The 8,520-nt window shown below is 40.3% G+C and overlaps 1 pseudogene; it reads left to right on the top strand.

The window, feature by feature from the left end:
* Positions 1–608: 608 nt before the first annotated feature.
* Positions 609–8,137, top strand: LOC102862322 (annotated as a pseudogene).
* Positions 8,138–8,520: the final 383 nt, after the last annotated feature.

The following is an 8,520-nucleotide window of genomic DNA, read 5'->3' as shown; positions in this document are numbered from 1 at the left end:
GACTGCCAAGAGAACAAACAGATCTATCCTAGAGAGGATGAAACCAGGCTGCTCCTTGGAGGCAAGGATAAGTCTTCGCCTCACACACTTTGGGCTTTTTATCAGGAGGGGCCAGTCCTTGGAGAAGAACGACAAACCTGGAAGAATGGAGCGTGAGCACAGGAGAGAAAGATCCTGCATGAAATGCATTGACATAGTGACTGTGGCAATGGGATCAGGTGCGTCAGGGATGGTGGGGTTGGCTCAGGATAGAGCAGTGTTCAGAGCCATTGTTCACTGGGTCTCTAAGAGTCATAGTCAACTTGATGGCATATAAAACCAACACGACTTGTGAATAATAGCAACACCAAAAAGCTCATAACACAAGTCACCTCATGTCCACACCCCAAGACCTCATGGATGCCCTGTTACCACGTGCAATGGCTGCAGAGAGGAGGAGGATGATGAAGACTGTGTGGTTGTCTCGGGTGCGGGCTAATTTTAATACCATTCCCCACGCCCAGGCATAGTTAAACATGCAGATGTAAGCCATGAGGACACGGTAAACTTTTCCTCATACACACACCACACAGCGTATTTTTTGAATCATGAAGAGTTAAAAGCTGCCTATGTGGAAACTGACAAAGTTAGCGAAAATATACCAGGTTATTTAAAGGCAGTTCAGCCAGTGCTTATGAAGGGAAACTCGCCTAGAGCCTCTTCCTTATCTGAATCAGTGTGTGGGTGGGCATGGGAGGACCTCCCCTCCTCCTGTCAGTGTAATATCATCACGTTCAGAGACTGATTTGGACTGATCTCCCTCCTGTTCTGAGCATGCGTGGTCCAACGTGGAGAAAGAGCACATCAGAAAAAGCCCCGTGATTACCTGTTCTAATATTTCATCCCCACCACGTGAAAAAACATCCATGTTGAAGATTGTATTCAGTCTTCTTATTATAACTTCTGATGTTGAAAAAAAAAATAAAGTATTGGATGTTGTTAGGTCCTGTTAAAATGGCAACCACTCATAGAGAGACCCATGAACACAATCTGAAGCTTGCCACATTCCGTACTATCTGCACAACACATACTTAAGCTCACTGTTAGAATCACTGTATCAATCCATCTTGTGGGGGGTCTTCCACTCTTTTCTGACACTCCACATTTCCCAGCATGCTGTCTTTTCTCAAGGACTGACACCATGCCCACAGTGTAAGAAACAGACTTTCACTATCCTTGCCTCTAAGAAGTACCCTGAAAGTACTTCCTCTGAGACAGACTTCTTCATTGGACAGTCTGAGACACTCTGTACTCTTCTCCAAGACCACAATTCAAAGTTATGGTTTCTTCTCTGGCTATATTTATTCATCGACTTTCAGATGCATGTTGTTGTTGTTGGCTGCTTGTAGAGTCAAGTATGACCCATAAAGACCTGAGGAACACAGATCTGAATCCTGTTCTGTCTTGTGTCATCCTCATACTTCCTGACACACTACCCCCCATTGCTGCAGCCACTGTGTCAGTCCACATAGTTAAGGGTCTTCTTTTTTGCTGATCCTCCACCTTTCCAAGCATGATGCCCTTCTCCAAGGACTAACCCTCCTAGCAACATGGCCAATGTATGTGAGAGAAAGCTTCAACATCCTTACATCCAAGGAGCATTCTGGCTGCACTTTCTCCAAGACATATTTGTTTGTTCTTTTGGCAGCCCATGAAATATTCAGTACTCTTCTCTAACAGCACACCTCAAAGGTACCAATTATTCTGCTGTCATCCTTATTCATTCATTGCCCAGCTCTCAGATGCATAGCAAGTGATCAGAAAGACCATGGACTGAATCAGATACGCTTTAATCTTCCAACTGACATCATTACTCCTCAATAGTTTGGACAGGTCCCTGACTGCACACATTCCCAGGGCAATGTCTCCAGATTTCCTAATTGCTGGTGCCAAGGTTGTTTATTGTGGATCTAAGCAAGGTGAAATCATTGACAGTTTGAGTATTTTCTCCATCATGATGTTGCCTATTGGTCCAGTGGGAAGAATCATTGTTTTCTTGACATTGAAATACAATCTATATTGAAGGCAGTGTTGTTTGATTTTCTGCAGCAAGTGCTTCAAGTTTTCCTCGCTTTTAGCAAGCAAGTTGTGTCATCTGCATAACTCAGGTTATTGATGGGTCTTCCTCTGATCTTGATGCCATATTCTTCTTCACAGATTCCAGCTTATGAAATAATTTTCTCAGAATACAGATTGAATAGATACGGAGAGAGGATAGAATGCTGACTCACCCCTTTCTTAATTTTAAACCATAGAGTGCTCCCTTGCTCTGTTGACACAACAGCCTCTTGGTCTAGGTTTCACATGAGCACGATTAAGTGTGCTTTAACTAAAAATTTAATTTAATTAAATAAAGCATAAGTAGACAATCTTTTAGTATTCTTTACTAAGTCAGGATCCATCTGGCATCAGCAATGATTGCCCAGGTGCCATCATCTCTTCTAAATCCTGCTTGAACTCCTGGCAATTCCCTATCTATGTACTATCCTAGCTGTTTGTTGGTTTGTTGTGGTTTTTTTTTTAAATTTTTATTAATTTTAATAAACATTTACAGAGATTTTTTATTTCCATTCATTCATTGCTGCACTTTTCTCCTTGTCCACCCCTCCCCACCTGTTTGCTCCTCTCTTTGAAAAGAAAAAGAAGAAAAAAAATATATCCTAGCTGTTTTTGAATGATCTTTCTTCAGCAGCATTTTGCTTGCATGTGATATTAATGATATTGCTTGATAGTTACCAAATTTTGCTCAATCACCTTTTTGTGAGAATAAGAAAAAATATGGATCTCTTTAAAATAAGTTGGCCAGAGAGCCAACTTACTTCATGACAATATTTCCATATTTCCATGAAATATTTCCATATTTCATGACACAGACATCCACATTCAGAGATGCATATGTTAGTTGAAACAAGTCAATTGGCATCCTATCGATTCCTGGGGCCTTCGCTTTTGCTACTGCTTCAGTGAAGCTTCAACTTCCTCCTTCATTACAAGTGGCTCCCGCTCATACAGTCCTTCCTAAAAGTTTTCAGTGTCAGTCAATTTCTTTTGGTAGAGTGATTCTGTGTACTCTATCCTCTATCTTCTTTTGATGCTTTCTGGTTCATTCAACACGTTGTCGATGACATCTTTCAATATTGTGACTTAGCGTTTGACGTTCTTTCCTTTCTATTCTCCAATTCCAGCTCTCTTCACATTCCATTATACTTTGCTTCTTGAGCTCCTCTTTGAAATTTTCTGGTTCAGTTTTTTACTTCAGCATCTTTCCCCTTTGTTTTGGCTTCTTGATGCTCTAGTGACATTTTCAGAGTCTCTTCTGATATCCATCTCCGGTTTTTGATTTCTTCCTCTCTCTCTTTGCTGTGTTTGTAATGATCTGCTATGGACGATATATTATGAAAATCCTATGAATGGTAGAAGAACATAATAGTTCAGAAGCATAGAGATTGCAAAGAGCATGGGTTGTATCAGGTGTATCTTAGTTTTAAACTGACATTGTTATATGTTAGTATTTTGACAGCAACTTCTCCAATGCAGCACATCATTTGATTTCTTGACTGCTGCTACCATGGGCATTGTTTGGGAATTCAAGTAAAATGAAATCACTGTCAACTTCAATCTTTTCTCCATTTACCATGATGTTGTCTATTGGTCCAGTGATGGGGATTTTCGTTTGTATGTTATTAAGACATAATTTATCTTGAAAACTATAGTCTTTGATCTTTTGCAGAAAGTGCTTTAAATTCTCTTTACTTTTTGCAAGCAATACTCTGCCATATTTATTGCATAAGACAGGTTGTTTATAATTCTCCCTCCAATCCTGATGCAACATTATCCTTCATATAGTCCAGCTTCCAGAATGATTTTCTAAGCATAAAGATTGAGTAGATTTGCAGAATGTATATAGCCCTGCGACATACCTTTCTTGATTTTTTCTTTTTTATTATTATTAATTTTAATGAAAATTTACAGAGACTTTGGATTTCCGTTAATTCATTGTTGTACTTTTCTCCCTGCCCACCCCTTCCCCCAGTACACTCTTCTCTTTGAAAAGTAAAAGAAAAAATCTTTCATTGTTTTACAATCCCTTCCCCCATGTCCACTCCACTATGCAGCCTTCATTCTGGACTCCTGTCATAACAATAGTACCTAATCACATATTCGTTTTAAACAGTTTTCTCCCTTATCTGTTTTAATGCAGTAGACATTATTTGTTCTATTTTTCTCAGTCTCCCCCCAACCCAATGTTAGTTCTGTTTTACAACAATGGCACTATGCAGTATTTGTCCTTTTATGACTGAGATATTTGACTCAGCGTAATGTCTTCCAGGATCACCCATTTTGAATAATATTTTATGAGTTCCTTGTTATTCAATGCAGTGTAATATTCCATTGTGTGAATATACCACAGTTTCTCTATCCATTCTTTTGTTGATGGGCACTTAAGTTGTTTCCAACTCCTTTCTCTTGTGAACAAAGTCACAATAAACATGGGTGTGCATATATCTACTTGGGTGGTGGTTATGGTCTCGTTGGGGCATTTTCCCACCATGCAGAATCCTTCTGTTGAGACAACTGGTTCCTTTATGTTCTGTCTGTACTGCTGGTTCTTGGTCTGTGTGCACTTGTGAAAGACTGGGCATGCAACCTCTACAGATGATGATTAGAGAGCAGAAGGTAACATGAAATCGAAGCTATTGAGGTAGTAAACAAACTGTTGAAAAGAAAACAAGAAAATTATACAGCAGCTCAGGAGGAATTCAGAACCAATACAATCTTGCATATGTCTTTCTTTTCCTTTATCATCGAGGGCCAAACAGAGGCACACGTTAGAGCAGAAGAGCAAAATAGCTCTGTTGCCCACATTAAAATAATTCCAGTTGGTTGCAAGGGAGGAGCTGAAGCTGGTAGCCCTGGAAAAGTCCTGAGCCCTTCTCAAACCTAAAATGAAAACAAAGCTCTTTCAAGGCAGGCCTATACCTCAGTCTAGCTATGGTTTTCTATCTACCTGCTAGTGAGAGGTTGAAAAGAGAGCTCATTTGAAACTTGAGGATAAGGCTGAAAGCCCAGGTGTTATAACAGGCTCTGTTCCCTCTGTCACCACGCCCACCTCACAGAAATCTTGCTACAAGGAGACCCAAGTATCCTACAAAGCTGAAGTGTAAGTGCAAGTTCAGGTGCCAGACTCCTGATGTTGGAGAGCTTCCTGGGGAATGTCAGATACGCCTCTTCGAAACACAGCCTGTGGACCAGTTGATGTTCATATATCCTCGCATTCATCCTTGGTAAGAGGGCATTTTGGCAGTTGTTAAAGCAGGGGAGGAAAATATAAAAGACACATTGGCTTTATCTGTATCCAAGGCACAAAACAACAGTACGAAGAGCAAGTTCAAAGCCTGTGCTTTGTGGCTGCAACCCTCCAAGCGTTCACAGAATCTCCCATACAGAAGAAGTCATGAGAAAGAGTAAAAAAAAGAAAGTAAAAAAGAATACTTAACATGAAATAGAAGAGGAAAAAAAGTTAAAGAAACCTTTCCTGTATGAGAAGCTCTGACAGTCTTGTAGACTGCTGCTTACTCAAAGACCAGCGGTTCAAACCCACCAGCTTCTGCACTGGATAAAGGTGGACAGTCTCCTCCTATCTGATTTATGGCCTCTAAAGACTTGCCAGAGGGTCAGCTATGAGTTGATTCTGACTTGACAGCAGCGAGATGAAGAGAAAAAGATATTTATAAAGAAAAGGATCCTGTGATGATATAGTTGGACTGCTGTTGAGGACAAAAAAAGAAGAGGTAGCTTATTCTCAGAAAGATTTATAGTTTAAAGTATTATTTTCATGACACGAGTCCAGAATAAGAGCTGCATAGTAAAGTGGACGTGGAGGAGAGGATTGTATAACAATGAAAGACTTTTTTTTTTGTCTTCAAAGGGAAAAGTGAACTGGAGGGAAGGGTGGGTAGTGTGCAACAATGTATGCATGGAAATCCAAAGTCTCTGCAAACTTTCATTAAAATGTAATAAAATAAAGAAAAAACCTTTTAAAAAAGATATATAGTCTTAGAAACCTTACGTTGATATTCTACTCTGTCATATAGGGTTGCCATGAGTCAGAATGACCTAAGTGGCTCTGGGTACTATTTAAAGAGCTGCTTAGAAGCATACTACAAGAGACTAGCAGCAGGATAGCTCTGGCTCCTGTGGACCTGTGCTGTCAACTCAGAGGTGGCACCAGCTCCTCAACATGAGAAAGAGGAGCAGTCTTCTCCTGTGTGATTTACAACCTCGGAAATCCCACTGGAGGACAATCGGTGAGTCAGTGCTAATTCGATGGTAATGACATTTGAGCTGAGAATACCCTGGAAGCACCCGGATTGTGTGCTGAGGTTTTTTTTCCAAGGAAAGATCTAAGGGGAGAAACACTTGAGTTCTTCAGCAACCAAGAGATGCAAAATGACAGCGAAGGTAAGGTTTTAATGGGGGAAAATAGAAGAAAGAGAAAATGGAGAAGAAAATAATTTTATTGACACCACCACTCACCGTTCTCACAAAGGAAGAGATTAAATCAATGAAGAAAGTGGAGAAGAGGTTTCTGCTGAGAATAAAACAGAGCCAACCAGGCCTCCTCTCTTAAAGATTTGCATCATTAAGTTGTCAGCAGCTGTACCATGATGTTAAAAGCTCGTGTGAAAACACCTCCAACATATGCAGGGCTGCTAAGCAAAATCTTAACTATCATCTGAGAATGCTTGCTTACATCTATTTGGGTGTTCTTCAATTACAATAAGGCTTTTTGTTATTGCTGTTGTTAAGTGTCATGGAGTCACCTGATATGAACAACAGCTCTGAACCCTGCCCTATTCTGATCCAGTCTCATTGATTCCATTACACATAATCCCATCGCCCCAGTTATCATGTCAATCCATCTCATTCAACATCTTCCTCTCCTGTGCTGTCCTTCTATTCTTCCAAGTACGATGTCCTTCTCCAAGAACTAGTCCTCCTGGCCATGTGCCCAAAGCATGAGAGATGGAGCTTCAAAATCCTTACTTCCAGGGAGAAACCTTGGTTTCACCCTCTCCGAGACAGACCTATTTGTTTTCTTGGCTGTAGATGGTACGTTCAAGACTGTTTTCCAGCACCACAACTCAAAGGCATCAGTTTTTCTTCTGTCATCTTGGGTCATTGTCCGGCTCTCTGATGCATCTAGTTGCAAAAATCATGCTCTGGATCGGCCACACCTTAGTCCCCAGACTGACATCATTGCTCCTCAGCACTCTGGAGAGGTGGCTAACAGCAGACTTTCTCAGTGCAATACCTCTTTTGATTTTTGACTTCTGGAGCCAAGAGTGTTGATTTTGGAGCCAAGCAATCTGAAATTGTTAACAATCTCAGTCTCTTCTCCATTTATCATGGTGCTGCCAATTGGCCCAGTGGTAAGAACCTTTGTCTTCTTGATGTTAAGCATCAAGCCATATTGAAGACTTCAGTACCTGAACTTTTGCAGTAAATGCTTCAGCTCCTCTGCAGTTTTCGCAAGCAAGATTGTATTCTCTGTGTAATGCAGGCTGTTGACGAGTCATCTTCCAATACTTATGCCACACTCCTCATAAAGCCCCGCTTCTTGAATGATCTGTTCTGCATATAGATTGAAAAGGTAAGGAGACAAGCCACATTCCTGACGCACTCCTTTCCTGATTTTGAACCATGCAGTGTTACATTGCTCTTTTCTGAGGACTGCTTCCTGGTCCAAGTACACATTTCCCATGAGCACAATCAAATGTTCTGGGATTCCCATTCTCCTCAAGGTCAACCATAATTTGTTGTGATCTATACAGTCAAATGCCTTTGCATATTCAGTGAAGCACAGATAGACATCCCTCTCGTCCTCTGCTCTCAACCAAGATCCATCTGACATTACTGGTAATGTCTCTAGTGCCTCTTCTATATCCAGAGTAAGGCTTTAACTATTCCTTTTTTATCATTAAAAAATAGTCTTTGAAAGTTTCATCTTTCTTTGATTTTTTTTAAGGTTTTTGATAATCACAGCTGTCACAAACAGTTTGACTATGAAAATGGTGGTTGTGTGTCTTTAAGTTAGAAATGACTCATAGTTAACAGACCCTCCACTGGGTTGTCAGAGGCAGTAAATTTCATGGGAAGAGACTGCCCATTTTTTCCCCATAGAACTGCTCGTGGATTCAAACCACTTGCATTTGGGATTGTAGTGTGACTTCTTATCATTAGGCCAATTCTTTTTGGTGAGGAAAAAAAATTGTTTAACATTGATATCAGAGACTACTTTGGTGATTTGTTTGAAAATATTTTTTTCAGAAAAAAAATGACTGCAAGTTAGTGTGCATGTGTTACATAAATGAGCGATTCATACTACAGACAAAGAATGAAGAACTCAATCTGTAAGAAAACCAATGATATGTGAGGTCAAATGTGACTCTTGCTTTTATTATGTCAGTATTGCAGTTA

Source organism: Elephantulus edwardii, unplaced genomic scaffold, assembly GCF_000299155.1.
Source record: "Elephantulus edwardii isolate Elephantulus edwardi_28Jun2011 unplaced genomic scaffold, EleEdw1.0 scaffold00004, whole genome shotgun sequence".
In the NCBI taxonomy this organism is placed as follows: Eukaryota; Metazoa; Chordata; class Mammalia; order Macroscelidea; family Macroscelididae; genus Elephantulus; species Elephantulus edwardii.
The sequence above is the reverse complement of the archived record's forward strand: the minus strand, read 5'-3'. Positions and strand labels throughout refer to the sequence as shown.